Source organism: Schistocerca piceifrons, chromosome 8 (assembly GCF_021461385.2).
Source record: "Schistocerca piceifrons isolate TAMUIC-IGC-003096 chromosome 8, iqSchPice1.1, whole genome shotgun sequence".
NCBI classification, from domain to species: Eukaryota; Metazoa; Arthropoda; class Insecta; order Orthoptera; family Acrididae; genus Schistocerca; species Schistocerca piceifrons.
The window spans coordinates 163166165-163182691 of record NC_060145.1 but is presented as its reverse complement, the minus strand read 5'-3'; the positions used below and the strand labels follow the sequence as shown (position 1 = coordinate 163182691).

Genomic DNA, 16527 nt, shown 5'->3' with positions numbered 1-16527 from the left:
AGGAAAGAAAGAAGGGTGGACATCGAGTATAGTGGATGCAAAAGAAAGTAGTTACAAAGGAAAACAACACAGGGTTAGGATCGAAGAAAAGCCGTCAGGCAAAAATCAAACAATGGAAATTCCAGGATGGAATGTAACAATACCAAAGAAGGAAGGTTGCTACTCACTATATAGTAGAGATGCTGAGTCACGATAGGCACAACAAAAAGATTCACACAATTAAAGCTTTCAGCCATTATGGCTATTAAGGCCGAAAGCTTTAACTGTATGAATTTATTTATTTATTTATTTTTTGCCTATCATGACTCAGCATTTCCACTATATGGTGAGAAGCAACTTTCCTTCTCTGGTATAGTTTTAAATATTAGTCATATGCTGTCATTCACCAAAATATTCAATATCTCAGACCATTTATCAGATACAAGGGATTTATGAATACTTCATTCTGCCTCTTTCACAGGCTTTCATATAAAGCAACATGTTATCTACATCTCATATGCAGCAACATATGACGTAACATATACCAAATGCAGATCCATAGTGACCCATATTTTGCACTTGCAGTAGTTTACCTAATGCAACATGTTATCTACATCTCATATGCAGCAACATATGACGTAACATATACCAAATGCAGATTCATAGCGACCCATATTTTGCACTTGCAGTAGTTTACCTAATACCAAAATATCACAATAACTGTGACCATTAGTGATATTATAGGCAGTTCATCATGAAGCTGACAAAATAAGCTATGAGGTGTGAGAATCAGATTATTATTGAATAATTTCTTTAAAATCATTTGAGGAAGATCACAGATTGGCCAGCTCGTGCAGCTTGCTTTTCACACAGTCAAAAAAGCTTGACAGATTCTGCACCAAGTAGGCCTGGCATCATCATCACCTGCTGATACACTCAGCACATGTCTGCAACTACACTTCCCTCTAATCATTCCATGCTGAACTTTCAAAAGTTACAACTAATTTCATACACACTGTATGTTAACAGACACCAATTTCATACACACTATACTTCCCTCCAATCATTCCATGCTGAACTTTCAAACGTTACAACTAATTTCATACACACTATATGTTAACAGACACCCACCCTTTTGCATTTACCTCCCAGTGGCATGGCAACCAATAGGTTTCCAAACAAGTGAAGTGAGTCTCAGTGGTTCAATTTCAGTTTTGGTGGAAGAGAGTATCTCAAACTTGTTGGTTATAGGAATTGTTATAACAGCCTATGTTCTCCCAGGTCCCTGCCTCCCTTGATTGGGATACCTGCCCTACCATTGCTTTCCTGATCCCTGTGTGTAGGGAGAACATGAAGAATGATTTCTTAGATGACTATGTGCACACTGTAATAAGGCTAATCCTGTATTCACAGTCATGACAGAAGCAATACTAGGGGTTTCCAGTAGATTCCTGGATTCCTCACTTAGTTGTGGTTCTTGAAACTTTATCAGTTGATCAATGTCCTTCTTCAAGGACCTGCTAATTCAGGTATTTCAGCATCTCTGTGACATTCTCCTGTGGTTCGAACAAACTTGTGAATATTTGTGCTGCTCTTCCTTGTACAGTTCAATATCATCTGTAAGTCATATCTGCTGTGGGTCACACACACTTCAGCAGTATTCTGGGATGGGTTGCACAATATTTCGTAAGCAATACCCTGTGTAGCCCAACTGCATTTTTCCCAGTATCCTGGCTATTAGCCAAACGTCTGTCACCGACTTTACCTGTGACTGCGCCTGTGTGATATATCTCTACAAATTAATACAGACAAGTATTTGTATCAGATGACTGATTCCACTTGTAACTCATTATTACTGCAGTCACGGATAGTAGTGTAACTGTCTGGAGTCTGGATAGTACATTAGGTGACAGTATTGGGTTGTCAAGCTCAGGATCAGGCCAGACCATCAGCCCTCAGGCATGAGAGAAGAGTGGCTTGGTGCGAGACATCCTGCTCTGTACCCAAACACGCTAATAAAACATAATTAATAAACAAGCATTTATTGTTTCAAAATGCATATTTTCTTCATTCACACCTGCCAGCAGGCAGCAAGGTGCTAGCTGTGCCACAGTATGCTGACACATAAACATGCACTGCACTGTCTCAGCCATTGCAATTGTAGGGGTACGTACTCGGCAACCTGTGATGTAATAGCGTGTTGGCCACAGCATTGCTGGTATTGTCTGCACTGCCTCTGGTTTTAGCAGCATGGGGCAGTGGGTTACAAGAGCACGCTCGTTGACATCATAGACTGCACCCTGTTAAGTACCCACTGGCCCTGCACAGAGTGTATGGCACCAGACTGGGTCACTCTGCAGCCTCCAGCAGGAGTCAGGCCCACAGCATCAGAGTATGTCTGCAGGAATGGAAGATGGGTAGTGGCTGTGGCATGTCATTGTGCAATGATGATTATTGAGTGTTCCCTGATCTACCAGATAGGCCTCTAGAAGGCCTGATGGTAAATGTCACCCACAGCTTCCCATTAGCCTTGACTCGAATGGCAGCACTGTGGCTTGCAGTGGCAAAGTCCACCTGGTAGGACTCGCTGTTCCATCAGTCTTTAAAGATGGTCTTAACAGTTACAGGATGTAATGACACACATCCTACCCACAAGTTTGTCAACTGTGAACTGAGTACAAGTAGATCAAGCCATTGGACAGGTGTAATATTTATAAAGGAGCTGCCTCGAGTGTGTTGCTAATGCTTGGTGATGATGACTTCACTTCACCAGCTTTTCATGACTGGTCTGATTTCTGGATGCTTCAGCTGTAGCTGAAAGGCATCTTAACTTCATCTTTCAGAAAAAGTGGAGGACATATTCTGCAGCATTGGTGCTCTGAGTAACCATTCTTACATCTGACTTATGGCTTGTTACTTGATTCTGCATGGTCAACACAGTGACAGCATCCTCCTCTCTCTGTTATGTCATTCTGTTTTACTGGCACTTTGGACACTCAGCTCTTACAGTGTGTATGAATTACCTCTATCTTGTGATGACAGTACATGTGCCATCAACAGTCCTTCCTTGTTGGCATTCTGCCCAACAGGTGCATATTGCTCTGCTTTCCTCACCTCTTGTATTAACAGGGGAAGACTTCTAAAATTCTACTCGAACATGAGCCTATTATTATGGGACACTTCATTCCTTCATCCTTCAATAATTTTTCCTCATTTAATTAGTAACACATTGCTCTTATGCACACTTAATTATTCTTTATTCATACTGGTTTTCCAGCTAAAGGGTGTCTAATAAACTGGTGACGCTGAAGGACATACTGGTTTCATCTAATTTAGAAGGTCATATAAATCACATTAAAACCACTAAATTACTGGAAACTGTGACACTTATAGTCATGATACCATTATGCTGTCTACTACAATACTGATGGAAATACTGAAGCATTTGCTCTACTGAGATTCAGCCCTTCTGTGACACTACTAATACTTCTAGTGAGCATAAGGGATTCGTGTTCAAGGTAACATTCAGGATAGATAATTCTAAATCCCCACCCCCATGAGCCATGGACCTTGCTGTTGGTGCAGAGGCTTGCATGCCTCAGCGATACAGATAACCGTACCGTAGGTGCAACCACAACGAAGGGGTATCTGTTGAGAGGCCAGACAAACATGTGGTTCCTGAAGAGGGGCAGCAGCCTTTTCAGTAGTTGCAGGGGCAACAGTCTGGTTGATTGACTGATCTGGCCTTGTAACACAGCCTTGCTGTGCTGGTACTGCGAACGGCTGAAAGCAAGGGGAAACTACGGCCGTAATTTTTCCCAAGGGCATGCAGCTTTACTGTATGATTAAATGATGATGCCGTCCTCTTGGGTGAAATATTTCGGAGGTAAAATAGTCCCCCATTTGGATCTTCGGGCAAGGACTACTCAAGAGGACGTCGTTATCAGGAGAAAGAAAACTGGTGTTCGACGGATCGGAGCGTGGAATGTCAGCTCCCTTAATCAGGCAGGCAGGTTAGAAAATTTAAAAAGGGAAATGGATAGGTTAAAGTTAGATATAGTGGAAACTAGTGAAGTTCGGTGGCAGGAGGAACAAGACTTCTGGTCAGGTGAATACAGGGTTATAAATACAAAATAAAATGGGGGTAATGCAGGAGTAGGTTTAATAATGAATAGGAAAATAGGAATGTGGGTAAGCTACTACAAACAGCATAGCAAACGCATTATTGTGGCCAAGATAGATACGAAGCCCACGCCTACCACAGTAGTACAAGTTTATATGCCAACTAGCTCCACAGATGACGAAAAGATTGATGAAATGTATGATGAGATAAAAGAAGTTATTCAGATAGTGAAGGGAGACAAAAATTTAATAATATGGGTGACTGTAACTTGATAGTAGGAAAAGGAAGAGAAGGAACCTTAGTAGATGAATATGGAATGGGGCTAAGGAATGAAAGAGGAAGCTGCCTGGTAGAATTTTGCACAGAGCATAATTTAATCGTAGCCAACACTTGGTTCAAGAATCATAAAAGAAGGTTGTACACATGGAAAAGCCTGGAGATACTGGAAGGTCTTAGACAGATTGTATAATAGTAAGACAGAGATTCAGGAACCAGGTTTTAAACTGTAAGACATTTCCAGGGGCAGATGTGGACTCTGACCACAATCTATTGGTTATGAACTGTAGATTAAAACTGAAGAAACTGCAAAAAGGTGGGAATTTGAGGAGATGGGACCAAGATAAACTGAAAGAACCAGAGGTTGTAGAGAGCTTCGTGGAGAGCATTAGGGAACTATTGACAAGAATGGGGGAAAGAAATACAGTAGAAGAAGAATGGGCAGCTTTGAGAGATGAAATAGTGAAGGTAGCAGAGGATCAAGTAGGTAAAAAGATGAGGGCTAATAGAAATCCTTGGGTAACAGAAGAGATATTGAATTTAATTGATGAAAGGAGAAAATATAAAAATGCAGTAAATGAAGCAGGCAAAAAGGAATACAAATGTCTCAAAAATGAGATCGACAGGAAGTGCAAAATAGCTAAGCAGGGATGGCTAGAGGACAAATGTAAGGATGTAGAGGTGCGTATCACTAAAGGTAAGATAGATACTGCCTACAGGAAAATTAAAGAGACCTTTGGAGAAAAGAGACCACTTGCATGAATATCAAGAGCTCAGATGGAAGCCCAGTTCTAAGCAAAGAAGGGAAAGCAGAAAGGTGGAAAGAGTATATAGAGGGTCAATACAAGGGCGATGTTCTTGAGGACAATATTATAGAAATGGAAGAGAATGTAGACGAAGATGAAATAGGAGATATGATACTGCGTGAAGAGTTTGACAGAGCACTGAAAGACCTAAATCAAAACAAGGCCCCGGGAGCAGACAACATTCCATTAGAACTACTGACAGCCTTGGGAGAGCCAGGACTAACAAAACTCTACCATATAGTGAGCAAGATGTATGAGACAGGCAAAATACCCTCAGACTTCAAGAAGAACATAATAATCCCAATCCCAAAGAAATCAGATGTTGACAGATGTGAAAATTACTGAACTATCAGTTTAATAAGCCATGGCTGCAAATTACTAACACACTAAGTCACAGCTGCAAAATACTAATGAGAATATTTTACAGATGAATGGCAAAACTGGTAGAAGCCAACCTCGGGGATGATCAGTTTGGATTCCGTAGAAATGTTGGAATACGTGAGGCAGTACTGACCCTACGACTTATCTTAGAAAATAGATTAAGGAAAGGCAAACCTACATATCTAGCGTTTGTAGACTTAGAGAAAGCTTTTGAAAATGTTGACTGGAATACTCTCTTTCAAATTCTAAAGGTGGCAGGGGTAAAATACAGGGAGCAAAAGGCTATTTACAATTTGTTCAGAAACCAAATGGCAGTTATAAGAGTCGAGGGACATGAAAGGGAAGCAGTGATTGGGAAGGGAGTGAGACAGGGTTGTAGCCTATCCCCAATGTTATTCAATCTGCATATTGAGCAAGCAGTAAAGGAAACAAAAGAAAAATTCAGAGTAGGAATTAAAATCTATGGAGAAGAAATAAAAACTTTGAGGTTTCCATGACATTGTAATTCTGTCAGAGACTGCAAAGGACCTCGAAGAGCAGCTGAACAGAATGGACAGTGTCTTGAAAGGAGGATATAAGATGAACATCAACAAAAGCAAAACGAGGATAATGGAATGTACTCGAATTAAACCAGGTGATGCTGAGAGAATTAGATTAGGAAATGAGATGCTTAAAGTAGTAAATGAGTTTTGCTATTTGGGGAGCAAAATAACTGATGATGGTCGAAGTAGAGAGGATATAAAATGTAGACTGGCAATTGCAAGGAAAGCGTTTCTGAAGAAGAGAAATTTGTTAACATCGAGTATAGATTTAAGTGTCAGGAAGTCGTTTCTGAAAGTATTTGTATGGACTGTAGCCATGTATGGAAGTGAAACATGGACGATAAATAGTTTAGACAAGAAGAGAATAGAAGCTTTCGAAATGTGGTGCTACAGAAGAATGCTGAAGATTAGATGGGTAGATCACATAACTAATGAGGAGATATTGAATACAATGGAGAGAAGAGAAATTTGTGGCACAACTTGACTAGAAGAAGGGATAGGTTGGTAGGGCATATTCTGAGGCATCAAGGGATCACCAATTTAGTATTGGAGGCAGTGTGGAGGGTAAAAATCGTAGAGGGAGACCAAGAGATGAATACACCAAACAGATTCAGAAGGATGTAAGTTGCAGTAGGTACTGGGAGATGAAGAAGCTTGCACAGGATAGAGCAGCATGGAGAGCCGCATCAAACCAGTCTCTGGACTGAAGACTACAACAACAACAACAATTCTAAATTGACAAAACTTACAGTTGTTTTCCGGACCAATACAAAACTGACTGTGTCAGTTTAATAATAGTTATACCATTGACTGTAGCCAGGAGATGGAATGTTTTGCACACTGTTACGGGTTGTACCCTTAATTTGTATCCTGCTGTCCTGCAATTCCATCCCAATCATGTCCTTTGGTTATCCTTACTCATAACAGTTTACTATTATCATATCTGGAGTTAAAGCTGAATAGATCCAGCGCATACCCACATTCTGGAAATAAGGGTGTAGAGACAGCATTTCTTTTTTACATTCAACTGCTTCCATCTCCTTATATGCCTTTTCCCCAATCTGAACTATTCTAGTTGGACAGATCATAATGCTCTCTCTGTGACACTCTTGTAGTTCCTTTATTGGCATTAGCAAAGGGTTCTGTTGTCATTGCAGTATTAATAATACTTATTGGACCTTCATTTGTACCTATTTCCATCTAGTTCCCCATCTCAATAGGTATGGATGAACTGTGCAGCTGTGATAATGTGCAGCCATGCTTGCTATCGAGAATTGCACCGACACATGCAATCTTGCTGCATCCAGGCTGATTTCAACTGCTGATGTATGGTGAAACAGTGACAGGCTACACAATTCCACTACACATTGCAATTCCACAGTGAATTCTCCTCATGCCTTCCAAAGCCCAGATATGAACAACTGTGAAGGTAATAACATAGAGCTTAGTTGTCCATGCACAGTGCGATGGACTGACTCCTGCAATGCAGATACTTACATTTCTGCTTCATTCACACAATCTGCCAGCATGCATAGTTATCTCACCACAATCATTCTACCATTCAGTTAATTCAGCCAGGTCGCCACTTTATTCAAATTGTTCTTTACTGCTCATACTGTATGCCATGTATATTGTGCCAACTCTGAGGTTAATTCTCATACTACTTTGGTGTTATTTAGACACTGCACTCTAAGTTTGTGAAGTTAGTGTTTTGCCACAGTTGTTTTACTACTCTGCTTCAGGTGCCTGATCTAATTTCTGTTTAGTTTGATGTCTTCATCAGTTTATCAATAATTATTTAATGTTAATGTTTTGTATTTTCATGTATATTTACATTGTATTACAGACTCTGTCATATGCAAAACAGAGGATTTCAAAGGGGTTCAAATTGTTACCATTACTCCCACCTGTAGTTAAGAGGTCAGATTGACCACACCACGGCGTTAGTGTCCCATGTTTGCCACTATGTTAGTTAAAGGTTAAGGCACAAGTAGCCGCTTGGGATGCTAAGCTGATAGGGGCACTAGAGGCACCCCTGACACAAAGTTAGTTCACAGGATGTATCATAATCAGTAGCAAAAATAACCCATTTCCACGCTAATAGATTTCAGTTTATTTTTAAAGGCCTTACCAATAGCTCAAGGAATAGCAACTAAGTTAAGAGGGAAGAAGGAAAATGAGGGAGCGGCAAACAATTTGTCACTTGTATGAAAGAATGTTCTCTTATGTGCATCACTCAGCATCAAATGGCTTTCTTTGTTTTATGTTCCAGCATACCTGTCATCTCTCCAATCCACACTGATGACACCAGAAACAACATTCCAGGCCTTCAGGAGCATCATTGCACCTTTCAGTGGAGTCTTATTTTTTTAATTTCTGACATGAAATGTAATTTATAACTGACAAGGAAAAAATACAAGATAAAGTTAAAAATAAGTTCATCATGTGGTCATTATGCTATAAGACAGAAGGAAGACAAATAAAACATTGTGACAGAATGATAACAGATTATTATTTTTTACTCAATTGTGCTTGCTATATATGTACAAATATACTCAGGCTTAACAAATGTAGCCCCTAGTACCTAAAATTTGTCTGCTGATCAGTAAGATTGTATTATAACAATATGGTAATGACAGTCAACTTTCTACTATCTAGTGCCCTGAGAGCACCAGTGGAGAGAATCTGTGTGTACTAATGACACTGAAAACTGATAAACATTAGTAGTTTCACAAATTCATAACATACTAAAATCCACCCCTGTAACCAAGTGGTCAGCATTGATTGCTACCATGAGAAGAGCCCGTGTTCAATTCCCAGCCCTGCCAAGGGTTTTTCCTTGTTGAGAGGACTTGTGTGGGATCCATTTAGCCTTGTGATGCCAATTGAGGAGATTCTCAATCGAGAAGTAGCAACTCAAAGACCTGGAAAGTTGGCAAAATGGCTGAGAGACTGGAGTGCTGACCACATGCCCCTCCACACTGCATCTGAATGACTCCATGTGTCCGAGGATGACAGGGTCATCGGTTATCATTCATTAGGCTTTCAGGGTCTGGATGAAGATCTCATTTATACTATAAATCTCAGATATGATAGTTTCACCTCAATCCTTTCATTGAGGGGTTGCATTGGAGATAAATTTTCTCTTTCAGAAAGTATGTGCCTCAACATTAATTAAACAAATTCTAATCAGGATTTCCTCAAATTTTGGTACTAGATCTGTTACTATTCGTAATATTTGTCAATCATCTATCAGTACATTGAAGTAACAATGGTCTACATGTCCAAATAATAGCTTTTACACATGTGCATTTAATGAAACCACAAATTCCATGGTGTCCAGAGGAATAGCAAATTGAAGTGAAAAGAACACAGTGATATGTTTCCAGAAGTATCTCTGTGTTGGTCTGCACACAAAGTGTTTACATATTTTAGTTACTTTGTAATAGGCTGTTCCAGTACTGCCCCTTGGGCATGAGTGCTGGACAGGACCCCGCAACTCACTCGGAGGCCGGTGCATTTGGAAAAGGCTACCTGCCACATAACACAACTTCAAGCATTCTATGCATGTGTGAGTCACTTGGCCACTGCTGCTCATGGGTGTGAGCCCTGGGAATATGGTCATGTACCCTACAGCCAGGCTGGCTGGCTACTCATGCCTCAACTGTTTGCACCCCGCCCCCTCCTGCCCTTGCCTGTAAGCAACTGGCTATCCACAGGTGGCCACTCAAGCTGGAACAGCCTACTTTATAATGTCGCTGTTCACATTTTGAGCACCAATGTACTACGCCTTCTATTCTGTTGTGCAGGCAGGAGCCCTGGCTGTAAAATGGGAATGTTTACGCGTTCCCCTGTTCTCCCAGGTATAAGCTACATCCTTGGATTAGCAAATGCAAGAACAGTTATTGTGCTTATAAAGAATGGTATCAACAAAATCTCAGAAATGAATAGTGAGGATTCGACTTCTATTGCATTTCCGTATCAAAAAAGTGAATGGATTCTCATGAATATGATATGCACTACACCTGATCACAGTGAACCACATAGTGAAAAAAATCAGGGAAGCAAATAACACTCATTGTAAATACATGTTGATAACAGCAGACATACAGATGGCAGAGGACACATGGTTTTAAACATAATTCAAAAACTTGACCCATTAATGATGAATCGACTTGGACAGCAGAGCTGGCATAGCTACTAACATAGGCACTGCACAAAAAGAAGAGTGGTAAATAAAATTTCAAAGTGGACGGTCAATTCTGGATTGACCAGCAGTAATCACAATATATTTAAAATCATTATTAATAATAGAAATAACACCAATAAAAACCTAATTACAACAGAAAGATTTAACTTGAAGAAAGCAAATTGTGACAAGCTACATGAAATGGTATCAAATGTCAGTAGAATATTAAAAAGTGTAGACCTAAGGGTGCAAGCATTGCAAGAAATAATAAAAAAATATGCAACTCAAATGTATCCCTAAAACTGCTATCTCATCATTACAGGAGATGTCATGCTCACTTGAGCTGATGGACATTAGGCAATGTACAAGGCAAGTTAAAAGGGAGATCAGAAGTCCCCAGCTGCTACCATCAAAGCAGCCCTACTGGCTTCAATGGGAAATATACCTGAGAAACCAGCTGAAGACCAATGTGTAGTGAAAGCTATTTAAAACATAGACAGAGAAAATAAAAAATCAATCATTTTATCCACAGTGAAAACACAAAGATGGATCAAAGACTCGTGAATGGAGACAGTCAGCTGAATAGCTGCTTGGCAAACACTTTCTGGATGGTATTCAAGAAGATTACTAACTCCCCATGCAATGTAGATTTGTGCTAAACAATAAATACAAAATTTGTGTAATAACTACACTGTTCACTGAAGAAGAAATAGCCCTAGCTATAATGAAATTGGAAGCCAAGAAAGTTCTAGAACTAGATAATATCCATGCCAAAGTTCTCAAATAAATAAAAGTACAAACTGTGCCATTCCTAAGCAGAAATACCCAACAATTCCATAATAATGGGTAGGGTGCCTGCTAGCTGGAAATTAGCAAAAACTGTTGCAACAAAAAAGCCCAAGGACAAAGTTCTGGCCAGTCTCAAAAGCAATAGAGCAGTCTGTTTAATTAATACTCTTGCAAATATTCAGGAAAGGCTCCTCTGGGACAGGCACAAGGAGCTTCACAGACTTAATTAATGCCAGTTTCGTTTTAGGAAAGGGAAACTGATGTGTTACAATCAATAATTTCATTGTCAGATGGAACATTATGATCTCTGTAGAAAAACACTAAATATGTTAAGCTTGATCTTGTTTTTAGGGTTGAATAGAGCTCAGGCAGATGGGAGTATGACTCATTCATTAGTTAATAATAACCATTCAAGTGAAGAAACCAGTGCACATAGTTATTCTGATTATGGTCCTGTAGCACCTTTCACTAGATGGAAGGCATAGGAGTTAGCTGTACTTCGAGGCTGTAAAAGGAGGTAAGTGAAAACGGATTAATTTCTGGCTGGCTTGGACTGTGTCCAAATCGCCATTTGTGTGATACGTAAAAATTAAGTGAGCGTAATTCTCTTCCTTTCCATGAGCTTGCAGACTTTAACTTTCCAATTTCGTGGTCAAAACATGAAAGGAAAAATAGTTTTCTCCAGGTCATTTCTTCAGGGAAGCCTTCTGCCTCCTGCATACCAATCTAAAATGAGACAAGTATTATTTTTTCTAGATCATAAAATTAACCATAATCATGAAGTATGGCACTAGAAAATAATCCATTGGTACCTCTCTCTGTAATATAAATATCTTTTATGTGCTGTGACTAACAATTTCATTGAGAATCACTCTCAGATTGTGGGCATATCTGATTTTCAAAATTATTAAATTATTTTTCTCTCACTATGCAGTCAACAATTTTTCTGTCCCCATCCAAATGCGAGTCACACTGAAGGAGATTTTACAAAATGTACTGAAGATGCATGTAACCAGGCCATCCAAACAGCAGACACATGTAACAAAAGTTGCGTAATAGCAATATTAACTGACATCATGGGAGCATTTGATAATTTATGGTGGCTCATAATGTTTGCCTGATGCTGTAAACTGCAGGTCCCCCAGTGTCTATACTACAGCTTTATAGATTACTGTTGGGATAGAATTGTGGAATGTTCAGCCAGCAGACACAAAAGTAATAAAAAGAACTACCAAAAGGTGCCTACAGGAGTCAATTTGCAAACCAATATTTAGAGATTTTGCAATAAAATCTCAATTATGCCAATTGGAAGTAGATCACCAAATCGTTGGAGTGGTGGCATATGCTGATGGTGTCTTTGCTGCAGTATCAGGGAACTCAAGAGCTGATTTGAAGGAAATGGTGAATGGGGTCCTCTCCTGGATGCAGCGATGGTGCATAAACAACAAATTAACCATAGCCCCACAGAAAATCACATACATGCTTCTTGAAGGTCAACTTTCATTACATAGAAATCCTATATTCTTTGGCAAAAGGCCAACTGAGCTTTTTTGGTGTTCCTCAGAATCTACTCATTAGACTTTACTGTAAGATGTGCAGATCTTAGACTAAAGGGTAATAACCAAAGCTGGACTTCTGAACAGTTATGACATGGTACATTATCTAATTGGATATAGTCCATATACAATTTACCTCTACGGGTTTAGCAGGAAAGACAATGATGTCTGTCATTGTGGTCATACGGGAACAACTGACCACATTATCTGTAACTGTGATGCTAATAATGAAATCAGGGAACAGACAGAGTCTAATCAATCACTCTAAGAACTCATAATAAATAATGAATGATGGATAATAATAAACAATTCCGCTAACACATTTCCCAGCACAAAAAGGATAAATTTACCAGGGTATGGCAGTTATAAAATTCCTCCCATCCTGCACATCATCAACATAGGAGCACCAATGTGAGTAACAAATTGCTATGGAATGCATCTAGTGTAGTGAAAGCTGTGAATGCATCTAGTGTAGTGAAAGCTGTGAATGCAAGTGTTGCTTTATGAAATGTACATGTGTGACCAAGATCACAGCAACAAGAGGCAGGACCTGCTGTACCAAATTGGTGAAAGAGACAAGGATATGCACATCACAGGGAGATGCATAAGATGTGAAATGTACTACAGTACCATGAAAGACCAAATGTTTTTCCAAGACTGTGTTCAAATATACAAGAAAAGTGATTAAGGTGGAAGAGATACAGTGGTAATATGCTCTGACGCTGTTACAGAACATTTTTATATTTGGATGATTGAGGAGGAATGTCACACAATTTATGAGGTGATTCTGCATGGGAAAATAAACTGAAAAAGTCCTGTGAACATGTGTCCAAATTTTGATCATTACAGAATTGGAATGTGTTGAAGGCTACACACATCCATGAATAATTATGAAGACAAGTGTGAATAATACAGATTGAAATGCTGTGTAAGCGCTATAGTGGATGGAATAATGGTGAGACAGATGACTCGTCCATCCTACAAGAGGTCCCCCACCCATTTCAATGGACTTGTCAAAGTGTTGGAGGGTGTGTTTTGTTGCAGGCTGAACATCACCTTAGCAGGCCTTAATGCATGCAACAGTGTGGGTGATGCGACCAATGAGTTTTTCACATATATCCACCTCTGTAACATACACATTCTCCTTTAACCAACCCCATAAATAAAAGTTAATGAGGTAAGTCAGGTGATATGGCAGGCCAGTTAACGGGTCTACCATGGCCAATCCACCTGTTGAGAAAATGAGTTGTTAAGATACTGGGATACTTGTGTGATACAGTGAATTAGTGATCAGTCATGTTGCAGGTATGCTTGCCATTGTTGCTCCAATCTCACATCTTCAGTAAGGGCAGGTATGTCTTCTGCCAGGGAATGTGCATATGCTGTGGCTGTCATGCGATTTGGTAGGAACTCAGACCCTATCACCAGATCATCAATCATTACCATATCACACATTCACTGTGAACCTAACTTGGAATCTTGTTTCCCTAGTGTCATGAGAATTGTATACAAGAAGTGTGGGTGTTCATGATTCTATTGAATGTAAATGTAGCCTCAACTTTAAAAACATGTTTTGAATGACATCTCCGTGTGCAACCAACCACTCACAAAGTTTTTGTCTGCTTACTAAGTCGCCTGGACGCAGATGTTGCATGGGCTAGACATGGAGTTGGTACAAGCCCTCAAAATGTAATGTACGCCACACTTGCATTTGTGGAATATCAAGCAGATGGCTAATGCACCATGCACTGATGGTAGGACTCCACTGTACCATTTCAATAATTTCTTCTCTTTCCTTACATTTCTTCTCTTTCCTCACATTCTGATGTTACATGAACACTGGTAGTGTTCCAGATGCATGTAATGTTTTAAAACCCCTGGAAAATACCCTGACACAGGTAGTTCATCAATCAGGAAAATGTCTCTGGTATTTTGTCACAGCTGCAGGGGCACTGTCATTACAGTATCTGTGCACAAACAACTTGTCTCCATATTCTGCATAGAGGAATGTATGCAGTACATTGGTATTATGAATTGTGAATTGCATTTTATTTGCCTCATGACATACATTTGCAATCCATTTGGTTTGCTTATAGGAGACAGGTCAAAAATTTATAATACAGTTACAAAGGTTTTTACACTAATAAATAATAGCACTAAAGTAAATAATAATGCTATAAGGATATTTCTTGGAATATGTAACACATTGTATCCAGCTCCGATTTCCAGTTTGACCTGCATGAATTCATCCATGAGTAATAACATTTCAGTGTCAGTGCCTCTTAGTTTTCTTTTAAGTGGACCTAAATTCTTGTTTCCTTTTAATTTATTACAAATTTTCTGAGGCAGTGGATGGGGAGCATAAAATTGTTGCTAGTATCATGTGAATGGACAAAATGGTTTCCCTCAAAGTATTCATTCCTGGTGTACAAAAATATAATAATCTCATATATGTATAGGGTTGGCAGAGTTAATATTTTAAGTTTTAGAAATAATGGATGACATGGTTCTTTATGATTTGCAGCACACATATTTTGAATGATTTTTTTCTGTATTTTTAGTATCGGCACTACCTTTGTCAAGTTACCCCAAAAAACAATATCATTCCTAATAATGGATTCAAAGTAGCTTGTATATGCTACTTTTTGTGTGTCCATGTCAGTTGCAGCTGGTAATATTCACATTGTAAATGCAAAGCTGTTCAGTTTGTTTGCTAAGTATTTAATGTGTCCCTGCCAGCTCAAATTTTTTATCTACATTTAAACCAAAGAATTTGACTGTGTCAACTTTTTCTATATCTTGATTGTTGTGGACCATCTTAATCTGCTCACATTTTGACTGTCTGGTTTTGAACTGCATCATGTGAGTCTTAGATATGTTTAGATTCAACCCATTTAGCTGAAACTAAGTAGGTAGTGAGGGTACTGATCACAGATTTGGTAATTTTTTTTCCAAATACTGATCTTCAATTAAGACAGCTGATGGGGAGCTGATATCTAATGATAAGTCATTAACATAGAAGAGAGACAGGACTGGGCCTAATATGGAGCCTTGTGGAACACCCTGAGACATATTATTTTAAATTTTTTTTATTTATTTTATTTTTTCCAGGCAGGAAAATAATATGCACCATTTAAGGAGATTCTAACTCTTTGCTTTCTTTTTGATAAGTAGGATTTAAGATATTGTATGGCACTGCTGCTAATGCCATATTTTTCAAGTTTGTAAATAAGCAATGCATGGTTTACAGAATCAAACACCTTTGTGAAGCGGCAGAAAATTCTTGCCACCTTATTTCTCTTCTCTAATAATGTACTTATTTTCTCAATGGAACTGTTCATTGCATCTATGGTGTTTGTCTCCAGCTGAAAATCAAATTGATTGTTTAGGATAACAGAATATTTCACAATGAAGTTTTGGATTTAGGTAATAGCAAGTTTTTCATATATTTTAGATATGACTGGAAGAATTGAGATAGGACGATAATTTCCCATGATCTGTCTAGATCCCTTCTTGGAGAGTGGTTTGACTTCAGCATATTTCATTTCCTTTGGTAAACAGCCCCCTTCAAAACATTCATGGGCACAATGGGCTTGCTCAATTAAATGACACTCAAGCATGGCATGCACACAGCCTCATGACTGCTTACTGATCCAATCCATGAATGTACACTGGGTATGCTTGCAGATATCACAGTACTGGCATCTGCTAGAGAACGCCCACACCTCTTGTAGGGTGGATCAGTCATCTGACCCACCATTATTCCATCCACCACAGTACCTACACAGCAATTTGGAAAAATATTTACAGCTATCTTCAAATTGATTCATGGTTGTGTGTAGTCTGCAATCAGAGATGTGCTCGTAGGACTTTTTTGGTTTATTTT

At 39.2% G+C, this 16527-nt stretch overlaps 1 protein-coding gene across 1 annotated transcript in view; it reads left to right on the top strand.

Moving 5' to 3' along the window:
• Positions 1-8608, top strand: part of LOC124711912 — a 40477-nt gene extending 31869 nt beyond the window's left edge. The window contains exon 4 of the mRNA XM_047242167.1: positions 8380-8608. The gene's annotated coding sequence lies outside the window, so the exon portion shown is untranslated. The remainder of the gene's footprint in view (positions 1-8379) is intronic.
• The last annotated feature ends 7919 nt before the right edge of the window (positions 8609-16527 follow it).